This window comes from Equus asinus, chromosome 22 (assembly GCF_041296235.1).
Source record: "Equus asinus isolate D_3611 breed Donkey chromosome 22, EquAss-T2T_v2, whole genome shotgun sequence".
NCBI classification, from domain to species: domain Eukaryota; kingdom Metazoa; phylum Chordata; class Mammalia; order Perissodactyla; family Equidae; genus Equus; species Equus asinus.
This window is the reverse complement of record NC_091811.1, coordinates 19,760,937-19,782,239: the sequence shown is the minus strand read 5'-3', so window position 1 is coordinate 19,782,239 and position 21,303 is coordinate 19,760,937. Positions and strand designations below refer to the sequence as shown.

The window sequence follows — 21,303 nt, the reverse complement described above, 5'->3', positions numbered from 1 at the left end:
CTTCACCTCAGCGTGGCCTGATGAGTGGTGCTATGTCCACGTCCAGGGTCCAACCTGGCAAAACCCTGGGCCTCTGAAGTGGAGCGTGCAAACTTAACCTCTCAGCCATGGGGCCGGCCCCGAACTTGAGCATCCTTGATACTCTTGTGACTTGGACAGCCTCTTGCCAATTTTGCTATACACAGAATTCTTATGAGTCACTGGGAAAGAGAAAGAAAGATTAGTTCTTACTCCTTTAAGTGTTATCTATGTTGGGCCACAGAGCCTTATGCTCCTATAAAGTCTACAACACCTGTCTTTCTCTCCCATCCCACTTCACCCCACACTATTGTCCTCTGATGCTTCTTTCTGTGTAAGCCCAGTAAAAAATGTGCTGCCAACTCTGCTTTGTTGTACTCACTTGCCTTTTTTTTTTTTTTTTTGAGGAAGATTAGCCCTGAGCTAACATCTGCTGCCAATCCTCCTCTTTTTACTGAGGAAGACTGGCCCTGAGCTAACATCCGTGCCCATCTTCCTCTACTTAATATGCGGGACGCCTACCACAGCATGGCTTGCCAAGCAGTGCCATGTCTGCACTCGGGATCCGAACCGGGGAACCCTGGGCCACCAAAGTGGAACGTGTGCATTTAACCGCTGCGCCACCAGTCCGGCCTCGTATTCACTTGTCTTATTTGTTTACAAGTTTACATATATATCTTGGTTTCCTCCTTCTAGAATGTGAACTACAGTGTAGGAAAGAAATTTTACTCTATTCACACTGTATACACTGCACCAAAAATAGCAACCTGTCCATAGTAGAAATTCAATAAGTTTTTGCTGACCCACTGCTTAACAGCTTCTCCCTAATTCTATTAATCCTGAAAGATCACTGGCCTTTTGATTTTCCTGAAGTTTTCTGATTGCTGTAACTACCAATAAGTAGATGGGGTAAAATGGGGCTGGCCTGTGGCACGGTGGTTGAGTTTGCACGCCCCAGCACAGACGTAGCACCGCTTGTCAAGCCATGCTGTGGTGGCATCCCATATAAAATAGAGGAAGATTAGCATGGATGCTAGCTCAGAGACTATCTTTCTCATGACAAAAAAAATAGATGGGGTAAAATGAAAAATAAGGTGAAACCTAACCTTTTGGAGACTTTTAGATGTCTTTCACTAAAAATAGTCTCGTCTGTTCACCAGCATGCACGTGGAGCAAGATCTGACCTTTCTCTTATCCTCGCTCAATTTTTTACTCATTTATCTCATCATTCTGATGTTGACACTAAATTCAAACTCCTCTGTCTCTTAATTTATGTCTTTAAGTTCCTGCATGTCTTCTTTCCTCTCAAACAATTAACCATCCTTAAACCCCTCTGTCTCTTTTGCCTCTTGTCCTTGACTGGAAGAAGTAAAACAAAGTTTGACTTTAGTAATCATTCTGTTTCTGAGGGTTATACTAAAGACTGTGAGACCTATTTACAACTAGGAGGAAACTGCAGACCATTATAAACATGTTTTCACTTGCCATAGGAAGCCATATTCTGTAACTTCCTCATACATGTTTTATCTCTATTTGTAATCATAATACCAGAAAGTACAGCAAGTTTTGATGACCAAATGGTACAGGAGAAAGTAGAGAAATTTTTGAAGTCTAGCAAAAATATAAAATCTGGCAAAGAGTGCAGCAATTAAATAATTTATTTTCTTTATTCCTCCATTGTATAATTGTTCAAACAATTTCCTTCTCACATTGGGAAGATTCTCACATGAAGACCAAAAACCCAATTATTACAATCATAGAAGGAACGGCAGTTATACTCCCAATAGAAAGCTTTTTAAAACAAAGGAACAGATCAACATTGGTGATCTGATAAACCCAGTAGTGGGAGATGCTATACTAGATGGTGATTACGATTACAACTGGCACACACGTGGGGCCTTTGGTAGGTAATTAGGGTTAGATGAAGTCATGAGGGTGGGGAGCTCATGATAGGGTTAGTGCCCTTATAACAAGAGATACCAGAGAGCTGAACTCCCTCTCTCTCTCTCTATCCCTCCCTCCCTCTCTCTCTCTATCTCTCTCTCTCTCTCTCTCCACCATCTGAGGACAGAGCATGAAGACAGCTGTCTGCCAGCCAGAAAAAGAGCTCTTTCCAGAACCCAACCATGGTGCCACCTGATCTCCTGCTTTCAGCCTCCAGAACTGTGAGGAAATAAATTTCTGTTCTATGAGCCATTCAGTCTATGGTATTTTGTTACAGCAGCCAAAGCTGACTGAGACAGTTATGATCACAACGAAGAAAACGCAACTAAGACAGGGCAAACTAAACCTGGAAGGATAGATAATTATCCAAAATTAATAATAATAACACCAACAACTTAATTTTTTTTTAAAGATTGGCAACTGAGCTAACGTTTGTTGCCAGTCTTTTTTTTTTTCTCTTCTTCTTCTTCCCCAAAGCAACCCAATACATAGTTGTACATTCTAGTTGGAGGTCCTTCTGGTTGTGCTATGTGGGACACCACCTCAGCATGGCCTGACGAGTAGTACCATGTCCACGCCCAAGATACGAACTGGCCCGAAAGCAGAGCGAGCAAACTTAACCATTTGGCCACGGGGCTGGCCCAACAACAACTTATTTTATGAAAAGTATGGCATTCTCAGTAAGGGTTGTCATTTTATGGCAGGAAAGGGAAAACTATTGTACATCTTAATGTACTTAATGGATATCTATAAAGTGTGACCAGGAAAAGGATGAAGAGATCACTGCACTTCAGCCAAGAACTCACCCAAAGAGCTCACAATGAAACAGGCACTGAAGAGTGAGATGGATATTACAGCAGTAGACCAGGCTTCATCTCAAGCCACCAGACTCCTTTCTTTGTCAGACCAGCAAGACAAATGCACCAAGTTATCATCTCCACTGCCAGAGGCCCAGGAAAATCAGAGTCTCCAGGAGCTTAGGACAGAGGAGAAGTTCTGATTCAACTAATTAGAACAAACTAATTTAAAAAGTAATAAACAAGCATCAAAAAATAAATTAATTTTAAAAGCCTATGAACAAACTAATTAAAGGAGAAAAAATATGAAAGAAAGAAATTCCTTCAGAACAAATGACCAAATAGTAACCTGAAGCCCGAAACAAATTCAGGCAAAATTCATCCAGAGTAAACTGCAATTTCCTATTCCCTTCTCTCTTTTCCTTGGAATCTCATATCCTTCCCATGATTTCCTACTTTCTTCAATATCACTGATCTTCAATTTCTCATCTCTTTGTCTGGTCACATTTTTATTCTTTCAAAGGCTTCAGGCCTGGGTTGTTTTGGTTTTGGTTTCCTGCTTTCTTCTTTCCCTGATCCTAGTATCTTGCTTCCATGCCTACTTTAATACTGAAATTATTATGATTTCACCATTCTTTCATTCAGAATTGTCTACCTCTCCTCCCAAAGTCATCCCTGTCACCTCAATGCCTGTTCTGTCACTGCTTTATGCTCCCACCACATTCTCTAGGAGAGTTCCAACAGTAGCAAGAAAACAAGCCCCAATGTGCATATACTTTTCAAGGCCTTTGTGCAAGCAACTTCTCCATTCTTTCAAATGATCACATTAAAAGACAATTGCTGTCTTATACTTAAAACATACTATTTATGCCAAATGCAAACTACTGCCCTATTAAAGTTGCTTCATCTTACATCAAACTTAAGGCCTATAGATTTAATTTAGGGAACAATTTGTTGACAAATAGAAAAGCTCATTACCTGGCGGCATTTTTTTTTCATAAGTCCTACCCATCCAGAAAAATCATTTTCAGGAAGAAACCCTATTAAGAAAAACAGTCAGGACTATGTTAGTCTTAAGGAATTTCCCCCTAATCTAGGAACAGTACTTTCACCTGGGCTCACACCCTGGTCTTGGCCCTACTGATTTCAAGAAGGGGCAGGGAAAAGAGACTCAAAATACATTCCCTTCACCTTCAGTCCTGGGGTAGTATCAATCTAGGCTTCCCATCGCATGCATTTTTCCTCCAGGATAATGGCTATGGTGCCTATTTCCTCAATAGCTTTACCCAGGCCTGGCGTTGCATACTGGTAAAACATAAAGAAAAGAGAAAAGTGTACACCATAGAGAAGAGAAAGTATCTGGGAGAAAGAAAAGAAGAATATTTGTCCATCTTCATATGTAGTCTCTTTATAACTTCCACTGAAAGCTTATCATCTAACCTACATCCTACATGTATAAGTTTGAGGACTGGACTTTTTCCTTAGTCCATATTAAAATGCCTTTTAAGGCACAGTAGTTGTAGGGTGAGAGGTCCTGAACTCATGTTAGAACAGTGACAGTGTTAAAATTGCATGGACCCTGGGCCCATTTTTCTGGGGATCGCGGAAAACCATCCTCAGAAAAATGCACATAAATATATTCCCACAAAAGTTTGTATATAATATTTTTGATGGGAAATTGATTTTCTTTAAACAATAAACTATAATGAATATGGCTTATCACTCTCATTCTTTTACGCCAAAAGTTAAGGTCCAATTTCTTAAAAAATAAAATGGAAACCAGCTTATGAATATGAATAAAATAAAATAAATTTCAAGTCCTCTCAAATGCAAGCCTTAATGAGAAATTTGCTATTATTTTCCATGAATAAGAAGAAGGAAACTGTCAAGGAATCTTTTACGTGACATCTTTAACTCTTAATTGATTTTTACTGTTTATTTTAATAACAGGTGCTGCAAACCCAGATTTTCCAGAGCTAAAGTTGCAATGTGAGGGTGGATCTATATAAAAAAAACACCAAAATTATCTTGGAGTTGAATTTCCTTCATTGGCTTATTTTTATTATCTAACAAATACAAATTAATTAACAAAATCTACAAAATAGATCACATATTTTCTGTCCAGATTTACTCTACAGAATTCCTCATCCAGCTCTGTGCCCTGGGAAGACAATCTTCATGGATGTGTTAACAAGCTTCCCTGATCCTCCTTTGTTTGAATAAAGGGAGGGACCAGTAGGTGATTGGGAGGATGGAGATGAATGAAGTTGGTTTATGGATTTTCCTGATGCAATAATGTGCTGGTAAATGTGCAAAAGTTGGCATATGACATTCATCCTCAAGGTCACTTCACCATCTATGATAGTTGCTAGAGCCTCAGCCATCACAACCCCATTGCAAACCAGAAGAAGGAAGGAAAGCAGATGGGGGCACGACCCTTCTTTGTAATTTTTTTTTGTAATTAAACTTCTCATTTTGAAATAATTGTAGATTCACGTGCAGTTATAAGAAATAAGACAGATTCCCACACACACACAGTTTCCCCCAGTGCTAATATCTTACAAAACTCAAGTACAATATCACAACCAAGATATTGATACTGAAACAGTCAAAATTTATCTCCATCAATGTAAGGATCCTCATGTCACCCTTTTATAACCATACTCACCACCATCGCCCCCACTCTCTTCTTAAACCCTGGCAACCACTAATCTGCTCTCCATTTCTATAATTTTGTAATTTCAAAAATGTTATAAAAATGAATTACACAGGGGCTGGCCTGGTGGCGCAGCAGTTGAGTGCTGCACGTTCTGCTTCAGAGGCCCGGGGTTCGCCAGTTCGGATCCCAGGTGCAGACATGGCACTGCTTGTCAAGCCATGCTGTGGTAGGCGTCCCACATAGAAAGTAGAGGAAGATGGCCACAGATGTTAGCTCAGGGCCAGTCTTCCTCAGCAAAAAGAGGAGGATTGGTAGCAGTTAGCTCAGGGCTAATCTTCCTCAAAAAGAAAAAAAGAATCACACAATATTTAACCTTTGGGGGCTAACTTTTTTTGCTCAGCAGAATCCTCTGGAAGCTCATCCAGGATGTTGTATGCACGTATCAACAGTTCATTCCTTGTATTGCTGACTGGTATTCCACGGTGTCATTGTGCCAGTCTGTTTAACTGCTCACTGTTGAAGATTGCTTTCAGTTTCCAATTTGGGGTTATTATCAATAAAGCAGCTATAAACATTCGTGTAAAGGTTTATGTGTAAAGTAAGCGTCTTTCCTCTGAGATAAATACCCAGGGATACAGTTTTAAACAGACTGCCTCACTCTTTCCCAGGTGGCTTTCCCATTCCCGCAATGTGTGAGGAATCCAGTTTCTGCACATCGTCCAACGCTTGGTATTTTCATTATTTTTTATTTTAGCCATTCTGATAGGTATGCAGTGATATCTCATTGTGGTTTTGATTTGCATTTCCCCAATGGTTAATAATGTTGAACATTTTTTCATGTGTTTATTTATCATCTCTATGTCTGCTCATTTTCTAATTGGGTGGTTTGGTTTTTTTACTGTTTTTTTTTTTTTTTTGAGGAAGATTAGCCCCAAGCTAACTGCTGCCAATCCTCCTCTTTTTGCTGAGGAATACTGGCCCTGAGCTAACATCTGTGCCCATCTTCCTCTACTTTATATATGGGACGCCTACCACAGCATGGCGTGCCAAGCAGTGCCATGTCCGAACCCAGGATCCGAACTGGCGAACCCTCAGCCACTGAAGCAGAACATGTGCACTCAACTGCTGTGCCACCGGGCTGGCCCCTTTTTACTGAGTTTTAAGAGTTCTTTATATCCTCTAGATACTAGTCCTTTGTGGGAAATGTAGTTTGCAAATATTTTCCCCCACCCTGAGCTCATCTCTTCATCCTCTTAACAAGGTTTTTCATGGAGCAAAAGTTCTTAATTTTAATGAAGTTCAATTTATCAATTTTTCCTTTTATAGATCATATTTTGGTGTCAATTCTAAGATCTCTTTGCCTAGACCTAGATACTGAAGATTCATCCTATGTTTTTAGTTTTATGCTTTAAATTTAAGTCATGATCCATTTTGAGTTCGTTTTTGTGTAAGGTATGAAGCTTAGGTCAAGTTCACATTTTTGCCCATAGATGTTCCATTGCTCTACCAGCATTTGCTGGAAAGTCTGTCTTTCCTCCATTGAATTCTGTGCCTTTGTCAAAAACCCAACCCCTTCCTTTTATTTTTTTAATTGTGGTCAAATACACACACCAAAAAAATTATTTTAATTATTTTTAATTATCCAGTTCGGTGGCATGAAATATCTCCACATTGCTGTGCAGTCATCACCACACTCCATCTCCAGAACTTTTTCATCTTCCCCAAATGAAACTCTGTAGCCATTAAACAATAACTCCCCATAGCCCCCCCCCTCCCCCTCCAGGCCCTGCTAACCACCATTTTACTTCTATCTCCTTGAATTTAACTATTCTATCTACCTCCTCATGTAAGTGTAATCATACAATACTTGTCCTTTTGGATTTGCTTATTTCACTTGGCATAATGTCTTCAAGGCTCATCTTTGTTGTAGTATGCATCAGGATTTCCTTCCTTTCTAAAGCTGAATAATATTCCACAGTATGTATATACCACATTTTGCTTATCCATTCATCTGTCCATCAATCCGTTCCTTTCAAGGACCTTTGTGGGAAGCCTCATACAACACATCTACTTGTCCTTCTTTGGCTAGAACTTAATCCCATGGCCGTATCTAGGTATAAAAATGGCTTGGGGGCCAGCCCCGTGGCCGAGTGGTTAAGTTCATGTGCTCCACGTTGGCAGCCCAGGGTTTCGCTGGTTTGGATCCCAGGCATGGACATGGCACAACTCATCAGGCCATGCTGAGGTGGCATCCCACATACCACAACCAGAGGCACTCACAACTAGAATACACAGCTATCTACTAGGGGGATCTTTGGGGAGAAGAATAAGAGAAAAAAGAAGACAGGGAGAGTCATGAGGGAATTATCTTGTTAAAATAGAAGTTAGCCAAATCTCAACAAAAAAAATGGCTTGGAAATGTATGCATTGAGCTGAGCAGCAACATCTCAAGCTAAAAATTACAGTCTTTTACTAAGGAAGACAGAGAATTTATTTGAGAAGCAACTATTAGTCTCTGTCACAAATATATTAAAGAATGCTTGAGGGGCCCACCCGGTGGCACAGCGATTAAGTGTGCACGTTCTGCTTCGGTGGCCCTGGGTTCACCAGTTCAGATCCCGGGTGCGGACATGGCACCGCTTGGCACACCATGCTGTGGTAGGCATCCCACATATAAAGTAGAGGAAGGTGGGCACGGATGTTAGCTCAGGGCCAGTCTTCCTTAGCAAAAAGAGGAGGATTGGCAGCAGATGTTAGCTCAGGGCTAATCTTCCTTTAAAAAAAAAAAAAAAGAATGTTTGAATAGTATCAAGAGGAGTTACCCAAACTACAGAATTCAATGCCTTTAGCTCCTTAATGCTCAGGATGGCGAAGTCTGGAAGTAGTTTTCCGCTTGCTTGGTGTTCTACTTTTTTTTTTTTTAAAGATTGGCACCTGAGCTAACATCTGTTGCCAATTTTTTTTTCCCTTCTCCCCAAAGCCCCCCAGTACATAGCTTTATTTGCTAGTTGTAGGTCCCTCTAGCTGTGCTATTTGGGATACCACCTCAGCATGGCTTGAGCAGGGCTAGGTCCAAACTCAGGATCTGAACCGGCAAATCCCTGGGCCACCGAAATGGAGTGCACAAATTAACCACTCGGCCATGGGGCCGGCCCCAGAAACCATTTGATTTTAATGATTAATATCTTTTTCAAATTTTGAAGATTTCCTCCTTATACTTAGAAAGGAATCTAAACTCAAAACATTGTCTGTATTTAGATAAGATGCATCCACGTTTCAGATATTTGAATCTGCCAGAAAATCATTCTTTGCCCCAAAAGTTTTATCCATGAAAAAAATGTATTGTCTAATTATTGTTTGCTACAGTGCTCCTTCATAACCCTAGATCATTCTCAACAGGGTCTGCAGTTAGACTCATCTGGGACACTTGTAAACAATACCTCTTCGGGGCCCATCTCTGGACTGTCAAATGTGAATTTCCCTGGACAGACTTGAGGCGGATATAAAACATATTATATTATATATATTTTATACATTTATATAATAATAATCTATCTATCTATCATCATCATCTATCAATCTGTTTATTTTCCAGCTGATTCTAACCTACTGCCAAGGTTGGGAACCACTGCCCTGGCTGCTCTGCCAGTATCTGTAAAGACATTCCCACCTGAAGTTTCACATCCACGCATCCTTCTCAGGAAAGAAAAAAGAGTGATTCCATGGAAAATAGTGTATGTGGCTCATATTTCTCAATCCCTGAACCTTCTTTTTACAATCTTTAAACTCTTTTTACTCCCGATACCTCTCAAACTAAGAAGGTAGAATCAGTACGAAGTTGAGAACAGCATATACCAAGCTCAGACAGATGATGCGACACAAGATAGTTTTTATCTGGGGGCAATTTTGCCCTCTCCCCGCCCCTCCCCCCCACATTTGGCAATGTCTGGAGGCATTTTTTGGATATGGAAACTAAGAGAGTGTTACTGGTTAGTGGTTAGAGGCCAGGGATACTGCTAAAGATCCACAATGCGCAGGACAGCTCCCCAGAGCCAAGAATCATCCCATCCAAAATGTCAGAGTGTTGACTATATTGTCCAGTGTCCTTCAGCCCAGAATATTTTACTCCTTCATGTCGCCTGGAGATTGAGCCTAATTTACCCAGTATTCTACTTTTACGCGTTTAATACTGTGATTACAAAGTGAATAGATAATTACTAAGGATCAAATTTAGGAGAGATAAGGGGGGAAAAAGGGCCAGTTTCTATTGGGGAGAAAGAGATGGGGACACCGAGGGATCTTCATACACTGTCAAGCTCCACAGTTGCTTTCACATATTTGTCGTGAGTTTATGGCAGCAGAGAAATGAAAATCCCCTAAATAGCAGAGGAATAGCAATTATGACATGTTCATGTCCGGATTAATTCACTGATCTGGGGAAAACAGAGTATGATTTCAGAAACCTTGAAAAGACAAAAACAAAAAACAAGAGGATGGAATCCAGAACTGGAGCCCTGGCGGCCTGGCACAGGAGTGAAGCCTTCCTCCAGAGCCGCAGAAGGAAGCTGAAGTGGTTTGATTGCCTTTATTTCCAACCAGTGCCTCTGAGCAGGGCGGCTGGATTATCCGGTAGGATAATCTGCACTGGAACTACCCTGTGTGAAATGACAATAAACATAAGGAGCTCCAGTCTGCCAGCCACTCGCCCTCACGTCGACAGTTCTGTGTCTGGCTTCTCTAAATCCTGGGCCCTATCTGACAGTTTGGAAAAATCAAGCTTTGCCTTCCTGTTCAACCTTAAGAATGCAGAGGGGACCTCCCCGGAGCCACAGCAGAGTTCCAATCTAACTCTGATTTGTGAGTTTCTCTGGGTCCCAATTTGAAAACATCCAGGGACAGACTTAGGTAAGCCAAATGCCTGCCTTGAACGCTTAACAGCAGAGCTTCTCAAATTTTCAGGTGCACACAAACCACTTGAGGATCTTGTTAGAATGCAGATTCCGCTTCAGTAGGCCTGGCACTGAGTCTGCTCCAAGGTGATGTTAAGGCTGCTGGTCAGGGGACCACATTTTGATCGGCCAACAGGAAAGAGGTTAGGACCAGAAGGGATCCCGCTGAGTCACTGTCTTGACAATAACTCAAAAAAGTGTGACGGACTCAGTAAAAGACAGCCTTCTGAGACCACTTTATACTAGCGTGTAAGGTCCTCCCATGGGAATACACTGTGGCGCAAACGGAAAGAACCGGAGGTGAGAACTGGGTCTTCTGCCACCTACTGGGGAGAATGCGCCATTACTCCCAGAACGTAACGAGGTCGGGGCGGCGGGGGGCGTAATCTCCACCGCCCTCCGTTGATGTTCGGGACAGGACACTGTCTCCTCAACCTTTCCTTATCAGCAGTAAAAGTCTAGCATGGTGGAAATGTCCAGATTCAAGGCTTGTAAAATTCTAACTAGCCTAGAAGCCCTATTTAAGTTTTTAAACAGTATTTTTATGGCTTTCTTGTCCTGAACTGTCCTTAGCTGACTCAGATGCTGAAGAATAGTGAAGTGGCTTAAATCACCTGAGGAAGGAGAGGAGGGAAGGATCGGACAGAATTCTGGCAAAGTGCTTTGAAAGCGTAATTTCCTTCAGGAATGTAAAATGTAAATGAAAATGCAAATGATCATATTATAGGTGCTATTTCTATTACTAAAATGCGGAAGCTCTAGATCCAACTCCTGCCACATTGCCTCTCTGGGTACTTCTGCCTACTTCTGAACGTTCACGCTAATGCTCTCAGTGTCTGCCACTGTGGATCCTACTGCTTTAAGAACTATACCAAGTTTTGCGGTTTTTTTTTTTTTTTTTGAAGATTTGCCCTGAGCTAACACCCGTGCCCACCTTCCTCCACCTTGTATGCGGGAAGCCGCCACAGTGTGTGGCTGATGAGTGGAGTATGTCTGCACGCTGGATCCGAACCAGCGAACCCAGGCTGCTGAAGCGGAGTGCACGGAACCTTAACCACTTGGCCACCGGCCGGCCCCTCTACCAAGTATTATGCGTTAAAACTGAACCAAGGTATCTTTCACAGTTTCAAAGCAAATTGTAGTAGTAAAATTTTTTGCTATTTTGAATTTTATTTTACCCATACCTTGCTCTCAAACCTTTGGCACCTAAGAGACAGCATGATATAATTGTGAAGAGTGTGAGTTCTGGATCCAGACACAATATTCCATTACAAACTCTGCTGTTACTAGCTGTGTGACTTTGGGGAGGTTTCTTAGCCTCTCTGTATCTGTACCAAATGAGCCAGTACATGTAAAACACTTAAACTTTGGTTAGCATGTGGTAAACACTTGGTTGATGTTATTTGTCTTCCTCTGCTAGTGTTTGGCAATCAAAATGAATTAGTAATAGAAGAAATTCAGAAGAGTCATTTCTTAAAAGAATTCTGCAGGGTGGCCCAGTGTTTCATCGGTTCGAATCCTGGGCGTGGACATGGCACTGCTCATCAAGCCACGCTGAGGCAGCATCTCACACGCCACAACTAAGAATATACAACTATGTACCGGGGGCTTTGGGGAGAAAAAGGAAAAAACATTTTTTAAATCTTTAAAAAAAAAAAGAATTCTGCAGCTGTGACAGGCTCACTCTCAGATAGTCATATTTCCTATTACATATCAAATACATAAACACCTAGTATTTATCACGAGCCAGCACTGTTCTGAATGTTTTACATTATTAACTCACTGGTTCCATTTTACAGATGAGAAACCTAAAGCAGCACTGGGATTCAAACTCCAACAGTCTCGTTCTAGAGTCTATCTTTTTTTTTTTTTTTTTTTTTTGCTGAGGAAGATTCACCCTAAGCCAACATCTGCCACCAATCTTTCTCTATTTCCTATGTGGGTCGCCACCCCAGCAGGGCCATGAGTGATGTAGGTCCTAGCCCAGGAACCAAACCTGGGCTGCCAAAGCAGAGTGCACCAAACTCAACTGCTGTACTATGGGGGCTGGCCCCAAGAGTCTGTCTTTTTTTTTTTTTTTTTTTGAGGAAGATTAGCCCTGAGCTAACTGCCGTCAATCCTCCTCTTTTTGCTGAGGAAGACTGGCCCTGAGCTAACATCCGTGCCCATCTTCCTCTACTTTCTATGTGGGACGCCTACCACAGCATGGCTTGTCAAGTGGTGCCATGTCCACACCCAGAATCTGAACCAGCGAACGTGCAAACTTAACTGCTGTGCCACCGGGCCGGCCCCAAGAGTCTGTCTTTTAACTGCAACACTCTACTGCCCTTCGCTAGCAAAAGGGCCTGGCAATAGCTGATCTTCATTGGTAGGATGGCATCATGTCCACCAAAAGTTCACAAGCAGCGGAAGGATATAGAGTTGCTCTACTACCTAAATATGCCTAAGACACTTTTCCACTCATGAACTGACATGAGCAGTGCCAATGCAAGGAAGGTAAAGGCTTCCAGAACATCTGCCCTGCAACCCCCATCAGATTTAAATGTACAGATAAATATAATTATTAATTTACATAAATATACTTGCACATTCACTAGTTCATTAAATAACCTTGAGCAGAGGATTTTAGATGCTGGGGAGATAGCAAGTGGGAAAAACTAGGTAAATACAAACAGAAAGCTCTGTCCTGAGAGAGCTTGTCTTCTACCCATAGGAGGGACAATACACCTAACAAGTGAGATATGCGGTGTATGATAAATGCAACAAAGAAAATAAAGCAGAGGAGGTAGACATGGATTGTTGAGAAGCTTGTACATAGTTCCACAGAGACTAAGGTTAGGGAAGGTCTCGAGTGACATTTGAGTAAGGGTCTGAAGAAGGTATGGGTGGGAGCTGTGCTGAAATTTGAGGGAATGGTATGTGCCAAGGCCCTGAGGTGGGGGTGTGCCAGGAGAGTTTGAGAAAGAGCAACAAGGGCCGGTGTGGCTGGAATAAAGCAAAGGACGGGGAAAGAAACAGGAGATGAGATCAGACAGGGAACAGGCTGCACAAAGTAGATATAAGCTCTATACAGGATTCCACAGGCTAATATTTGCTTTTAAAATTCCTGTAAAAAGACAACAGTAGTCTAAAGAAGTGGTATCAACCATTATCTATTATTTTTTTCATTTACAACCTCACTGAAGGTTAATAAATTAACAATGATTTCCTAATATGATAGCACAGTTTTAATTTTCCTCATGATGTGAGGGGTGAGTTCAGAAAATAGTAAGGCAGATAGTTACTCAGGAAAAAGCTTTGGTAGAAGGATCTGGAACCATCACGACATAGTGGCTAGAATTAGTTTACCAGGAGAGGCGCCAGAGATCAATTTTCACCTAATCAATGATCATTAATCTTGCCTTTTCTGGAAGCGACCAGAACATCCCAAACATATTAGCATAAGTTTTTGTTTGTTTTGTTTAAAGATTGGCACGTAGTTAATATCTGTTGCCAATCTTCTTTTTTTTCTTCTTCTCCCTAAAGCCCCCCAGTACATAGTTGTGTATTCTAGTTGTACGTCCTTCTAGTTGTGGCATGTGGGATGCCACCTCAGCGTGGCTTGACCGGCTGTGCCATGTCCGCGCCCAGGATCCGAACCGGCAAAACCCTGGGCCGCTGGAGCGGAGTGCGCGAACTTAACCACTCAGCCACGGGGCCGGCCCCAGAACGGGTATTTTTTAACTGGTTTCCACAGAATGCCCAGTGTCCAAAAGGACAGTACAGTCTATTAGAATTAATAGCTTGAGAATGTCAGATGTGCCCAGATCAGTCATTTAATCGACTCTCTGCCTTCCTGAATTTTGAAAGAATGAATATTGAACCAAGTTAGAGGGTTTTATTGGCTTTTGTTTATTTGCTTGTTCTTTTGCTTTGGATTCTTGCTTGCTGAAGAACCTCTCATCCTGTTCTGCGTTGACTCCTGTCAAAGATCCTGTTTGATGTAAGAGTGGAAAGTGCCTTTGAAATGATTCTATTTAGCCTAATGTTCCTTGGCAGTAGAGATTGGGGAATATTAAGTTAAATAATAATTTGAGTTAAATATTCTATTTAACTTAATATTCCCCAGTTTCTGCTGCTTCCTCCTTGGCTCCACCAACACACAGCATAAATGACTTAATGTCTGCTCTGGAGAAAACTATGGGCCTTGTCAACCTAGGCAGATAACCCAATAAGACAGAGAAGAGATGATGGAAAGCAAGAGACAAATGGGATTCTCTACAAGAGGCTTCAGATGAAGACCAAGATAGCTCAGGCAACAGAAATGTTAACAAATCTGGGAACTGAAATCAGAGCCAAGGGGCCAGCCCTGTGGCCAGATGGTTAAGTTCGCACACTCTGCTTTGGCGGCCCAGGGTTTCGCCAGTTCAGATCTTGGGTGGGTACCTGGCGCTGCTCATCAGGCCATGCTGGGGTGGCGTCCCACATAGCAGAACCAGAGGCTCTCACAACTAGAATATACAACTATGCACTGGGGGGCTTTAGGGAGGAGAAGAAGAAAAAAAACCCGAGTCAATTTTGATCATTCCTATCAAGTTAGCTTCTGGACAAGTGACAATTGTAGATCAGCTCACAGAGAGGACTGGAGGGGACGGATATGTCTCTATTCTAAACAAAACTCCAATATGATAACCTTCTCTGGTATCTTCCTCCTGGTATTTTATTGTGTGAAGACCAGTGAGATGATACATTTGGATTTTGGAGGAAATGTTTTCAATATCTGTTTATTTTCCTCCTCATTCAAGGTTGAAGAACTGAGAGAACCTGGTTGTTAAATGATGTATATGCTGGAGGTCAGGTAAAAAGCAAAAACGGTTTAAATTTTTCTTTGAATGTGTGTGTCTTACATTTGTATTGAGAAGGACCGGTGAAGGAAGTGAAGACAGTCTTTCCGAGGCCTCGTACCCACTTTATTCCTGGAGGGGAGCCCTAGCATCCTTTTTTGTGTTACAGGTTTTTACACTTTTCCAAACACTTTAATAGACATCAGCACATTTGAATTTCATAATAGGAGTGTGCTGGAACTAGGACAGGAATTATTATTCTCGTTTAACAGATTAGAACAGAACACCAAGAGCTTATGTGACTTCATCAGGCCTCACACTGAGTTAGTCAGAGTTAAGGATGGAAATCAGTCATTTTTAGCTTTCCTGAAATGAAGTGTTTCTTTGTAAATAGCGTTATATATAAAGGCTCAATTTCAGGTCCAAACACTAATTTCTTTTCTTTTTTTTTTTTCAGAGTGGGCCAACAGATGTAGTTTTCAAATATGAATATAAAAATTTCCTATTCCAGAGCTGGCCCCATGCCCTAGTGATTAAGTTCGGCACACTCCACTTTGGCAGCCCAGGTTCAGTTCCCAAGAGCAGACCTACACCACTTGTTGGCAGCCATGATATGGTGGCAACCCATGTATAATATAGAGGAAGATGGGCACAGATGTTAGCTCAGGGCAAATCTTCCTCAGCACCAAAAGAAAAAAAAAAGCCTATTCCATAGGCTGAACATGTAAAATAACTTTACGGTGTGGAACCATCAGTGGTAGCAACTAGCCTCAGGCAGCAAGATTCCAAATAGAGCACTCCACCTCATATGGCTGGGTGCTCTTAGGGCCAGCAGGAGGGAATCACCCTACTAAGAGAAACAGGTGGAGACAGCTCCAGTGAACGCAACGTGCCCTGGATAACAGGGTTTGTTAATGTCCCACAATATTCCCTTAGTTGATTGCTTTTATACTTAATTCACTTGTCTTGCTACTTGTTGCTTCCTCAGCATGAAGCATTATACATTAAATTCCCACTCTGATTATTATGACTACAAATGTTATTAAAAACTGAGACGTAACAAATTATGATTATTTTCCTTTTCTGTATAACTTTATCTCCTCAGGAATTAATATTTTTCCCACACACTTAGCTGTCTCTATGCTGATCAGCAATTCGATTCTAAATTCTTTACCAGTTATCTAAATTCCTCCTTGGAGCTTCTGAGCAGCCATGAGGATTTTTGCCCTCTCTGCCCATGTACACTAGTCATTCTGGGAACTACCTTCCCTATCATCCTGGGGGATGTGGTGGATCTCCCTTTACCTGATGTCAGGTTTACTTCTGTTTTTTGGTTTCCTTCCCCATGATGACCATGTCCTCTGCAGCTGCCCGAGAAAGGAAGCTTGCCTCTCTGAAATGTCTTTATTTTATGCTCACTCTATAGTACGCTTGGGTATGGAATTCTAGGTTGAAAATTATTTTCAGCATGTTATCATATACCAGGAGCTCTGAGGGAGCTTCCCTCTCCATAATAACAAGACCCTCATTAGGACACAATCCTTAAGGCATTGCTGATTTTATAGGAGGCATGAGGGGTCTTTGGTTGTCTTACCGTCACAAACAAACAAACGTGCTGTTCCCTAAGCATCTGGGTCCAGAGTCTGGGCCCTGGACCAGGAGGCTGCAGACGGCAGTAGCTAAACCAGGGCCACAGTTGGAGCAGCAGGGAGTCAAATGCCACGCCATCCTCTGTTTACTTCTTTCTTGAAGACATTCGTAAGTGGAACGGCATTTATGTTCACTGGGAGCGCACGATGGTGAAGAATACAATACCTGCCAGTACTGTTTGGTGCCACTGTCTTGATTCCCACTGAAGCACCAGCAGTGTTTCCCACCATTGCTTTTGCACCATCAGTGCAAATATCAACACAATTGTTACAGGATAACCACGAGATTAAAATACGCTATTCGGTACTTTGAACATTTCGCAGCGACTCACGTTTGCTGTTGTGCTTTACTGCTTACTTCCCACCCCAAGCAAGGGAGTAGATGCTGCACACAGCCGCTCAGAGAATTGATACATGTTCTCTAGAGTCTGGGCGACTGGCACCTGTCTCATTGCCCTAAAAACAAAAACCTAAAGGTAAGCGGTCCAATTTTCCCGTGTTCTCACTTCCATTCCGTTTCTTCGGTGGAACGGCTCTTCTGTGCTCTGCTCTGTTTCGCAGAGGGCGGGAGCCCTATAAACGGCATTTCCTGGAATCCCTGCGCAGCTGGCTTCTAGTTATGTTTGACCGACGAGGGAAGCACTGGGGGAGACCGGAAGGGAGGAGATGGGGAGAAGCCTCTGTTCTATCTCTGTGTCTAGAAATGCTTCTTCTAACAGTGGGAGGCTGCAGGCTACAGCGTTTGGCAGTTTCAGCAGCAGAAACCAGGGGTTCTGGCAACAGCAGCCTCAGCCCCTGCTGGCAGTGAGTGAGTTCCCGCTCGCAGGATCTTCCAGCCCTGGGTGAGGAGCAACTGCCTGTAAACAGGAAGCTTTGGGTTTCCCTCCTTTGCCCATTTTGCTCCACGAGCTCTTCAATGTTTTCATAACAAATCCCCTTCGTAAACTTTCTATGTTTGAATTATCTCGTGTGGTTTCTGTTTTCCTGTCTGGGCCCTGAGTGATAGAGGGAGAGACTGAAATGGCCTAGCAGGGCTGAACAAAGATAGAAGCGGCTATTGGCAACTGCCTATACTTCTGAGTTCTGAGGACACGTGTTAGTTCCACGCTGAGCAGATACGGCTCCCTCAGGAGAGAGTTGGACTCAAGTCATCTTGAAAGGGCCTCCATCCCAGAGAAACACCTGCAAGGCCAAGGTGAACTCAATAGACAGAGACCACGTGGGGTGGGCAACTGGTAGCCATTGGTTGAGACATGATTCCTAAGAGGTCAGTCACAAGAGGCACGGCCCTTTCCTGGAATTGCATGTAGGAGGTTCCTAAAGGTGGATCTGTGCAGAATTGACAAAAATCTCGCAGGTAAGACATTCAGACATCTGCCGTTCCCAGTGGGCATGAATGTCAGGTTAAAATCTCTCAGCCATGCAAGACTTTGTTCTTTTTCTCTAATCCACCTGCCCTCTAACCCCTCTGAGCTGAGGGGAGAGTAGAGAAACTTTTAAGAAAATGAGAGAGTAAAGTTTTGTCTAGATCAATATTTAAATATTTGGATAAGTAATTAATCCATTAGTAAAAGAGAGAGACTAGAGAGACTCTGGGATCTTCCTGAAGTTTCATTTAAGGGCAGAAAAGAACTATTGAACAGAGAAGATTAAAAGGATAATTATTGAGAAAGCATCAATTTGTTTCTTGCTTGCCCCCTACCAAGTCCAGCTCATCCAGTACACTCATGCTGTGTAGACTGTTTGATTCTCCAGCAGCTACAGCTTATGAAAATGGATATTTTGGGCTTGGAAGATGGTCATGGGGGAGAAGCTTGAGAAGTCATGGACCTGTGAGCACTGAGTGAGAGTTTCAAGCACATGGCATAGTATGATACATTTGAGTCATTTTGCCTTGGGAACATTTTATGGGTCTTAGCTTATCTAGGGAACAAAGGAAATTTTCTAAATTTTGAAAATACCACACTATGTTTTTTGTCTGAAAAATATGAAAGACAAGGCCTTTTTGAAAAATCCTATGATCCTGCTGAAATGATGCCTCGAACAGAAGTAAAAATAACCTAGGACCCTTCGGGGGGAAAAAATTGCATTTTAGAACTACAGAAAAATTTCCATACTATTGCACACAAGATGGGAAGCTCTTCATAGAGGTTCTCATGCTAGAATACCAAGGTCCACAAAATGAGGAAAGGGACATTACTTCTCACTCTGGCATCTATCAGCACAGTTTTCAGAGAACCAGCTATGTGTCATCCGGAAAGATTTTCCACACTGTTCATTCAGAAGCACAAACACCGACAGACTTGAAGGGCCCTCAATCCACTGGGCCTATCAGGGTGGGGAGGCACTTTTGAGGTTCTAAGTTTTAAATACACTTCCATTGGTGGTATTAAGTTTTCTTTTTGCTTTAATGGATGTTCCTCTCCTTGGATGCTCTATGATTGAAATATCATGTTAAATCTTGTACAACTAACACTTTTAATTGGTATAAATAGCAGTTCAGTGAAGCCTAAACTTCAAGATTCATACTCTTTGGGAACAGAAGGGGCAAACACTTGGAAACCACTCCCTGTTCAAGTCGTGCCCACATCCTCACGTGCTTTTACCTGTACTCTGCTGCAAAGGCAGATGAGGCCGTTCATTATCGCAACTTCACAGTTTTAAACTTCTTTGTTAGCAAGACTCAGACCTGGCAAAGGTGTGAAACTAGTATAAATTCAGAGACTCTCATGAGCTACTTCAGACTTACAGAAACGTCGCACAAACCATTCTCTACCCCTCTAACGATCCTGCCAAAATTTTCTATTTTAGTCCATTTCTTTTTTCATCTAGAGAATGATTTTTCTTAACTCGATGCTTTTAAGCCAAGGAGCCCTTTGTTTAAATGAAATCTGATTTGGAAGCAACATAATCAATGATCAGGCAACATAATCAATAATCAGACGAATACAAATCAAGACCAGAATAAGACACCATTTTATGCCCTGAATGAAGAGCATGTGGTGTCTCTTATAAACAGTGAACAGAGTCTAAGTTGATGCAAGCATTTTGGAAAGTAACTTAAATGTTCACAAACTCATGACCTGGCTGTTACACTCCTACGTTCATACCCAAGGGAATTCTTGCTGATGTGCGGCAGAGGACATGCCCGAGTGTTCATATCAGTCTTGTTCACAACGGCAAAAACCTGGAAACAAGCCCATCAACAAGAAAGTCAATTAATAAGTTGTAATGCATTCAACCAATTGAATATTATACAGGAATCAAAATAAATGAACTGCAGTCAAATGTAATACTGTGGATGAATCTTAGCCAAAAACTACTAAGTGAAAAGAGTCTCGAAAGGCTACATATATAACTCAGTATCCTGTGGAGATTTACAAAACAATAAAAATTAAAAATATCTATTTTTTAGGGGGCCACCCTGGTGGCGCAGTGGTTAAGTTCACATGTTCCTCTTTGGCGGCCTGGGGTTCACCTCTTCAGATCCTGGGTTCGGAAATGGCACCGCTTGGCGTGCCATGCCGTGGTAGGCGTCCCATATATAAAGTAGAGGATGATGGGCACGGATGTTAGCTAAGGGCCAGTCTTCCTCAGTGACAAGAGGAGGATTGGCAGCCGTTAGCTCAGGGCTAATCTTCCTCAAAAAAAATTATACAAATATATATATATATTTTTTAGTGATACATATAGAGGGCATGAACATATCTCAAAAGGAAAGCAGGGTAATTTATGAACAAAGAATTCAAGATGATTATTACCTTAAGTAGGGGGAGTCAGGGGGATGGAATGGTGGGGTGGCAGGCAGAATGATGGCTCCCCAAAGATGTCCACATCCTGATCTCTGGAATCTGTGAATATATGAGGGTGTGTGGCAGTGGGGAATTAAGGTTACAGATGGAATCAAGGTTGCTCATCGGCTGTTGTGAAGATTATTCTGGATTATCGGGGTGAGCCCAAAGTAACCAGAAGGTATTTAAATGTAGAAGAAGGAAGCAAAAAAGAAGAGTGAGTCGAAGGGAGATGGGACTGCGGAGGAAGGCCAGAGTCTAACACAAGATGTGCGAAGGGCTCAACACACTGTTGCTGGCTTTGAAGATGAGTAAAGGGGCCATGAACTGAGGAATGCTGGTAGCTGCTGGAAGTTGGAAAAGGCAAAGAAATGGATTGTTCCCTTCCAGAAGGGAACTTTGATTTTGGCCAGTAAGATCTGTGTTAGAATTCTGACCTACAGAATTGTAAGATAATAAATTTGTGTTGTTTCAAGCCACTAAGTTTGTAGTGATTTGTTACAGCAGCAATAGAAAATGAATACTGGAGGAGGGGACAATATGAATAAATCAGTGGTTCTCAACTGGGGACAGTTTTGTTCTCCAAGGGACATTTAGCAATGTCTGGAGATATTTTTGCTTGTCATGACTGAAAGGGGCCTGCAAGCAGCATCTGTTGGATAGGGGTCAAGAA

The 21,303-nt window shown here is 42.1% G+C and overlaps 1 long non-coding RNA gene across 4 annotated transcripts in view; it reads left to right on the top strand.

The window, feature by feature from the left end:
- LOC139041579 (uncharacterized) overlaps window positions 1–21,100 on the top strand; it is a 37,145-nt gene extending 16,045 nt beyond the window's left edge. For 2 of the 4 annotated variants that reach the window (XR_011496998.1, XR_011496996.1), the window contains exons 2-5: window positions 9,014–9,152; window positions 11,273–11,478; window positions 15,152–15,204; window positions 15,648–21,100. This is a non-coding gene — a long non-coding RNA (uncharacterized lncRNA). Of the gene's footprint in view, window positions 1–6,086; window positions 6,148–9,013; window positions 10,324–11,272; window positions 11,479–15,151; window positions 15,205–15,647 lie in introns of all 4 variants that reach the window. The other 2 variants (XR_011496997.1, XR_011496995.1) reach the window with 2 other exon arrangements.
- Window positions 21,101–21,303: the final 203 nt, after the last annotated feature.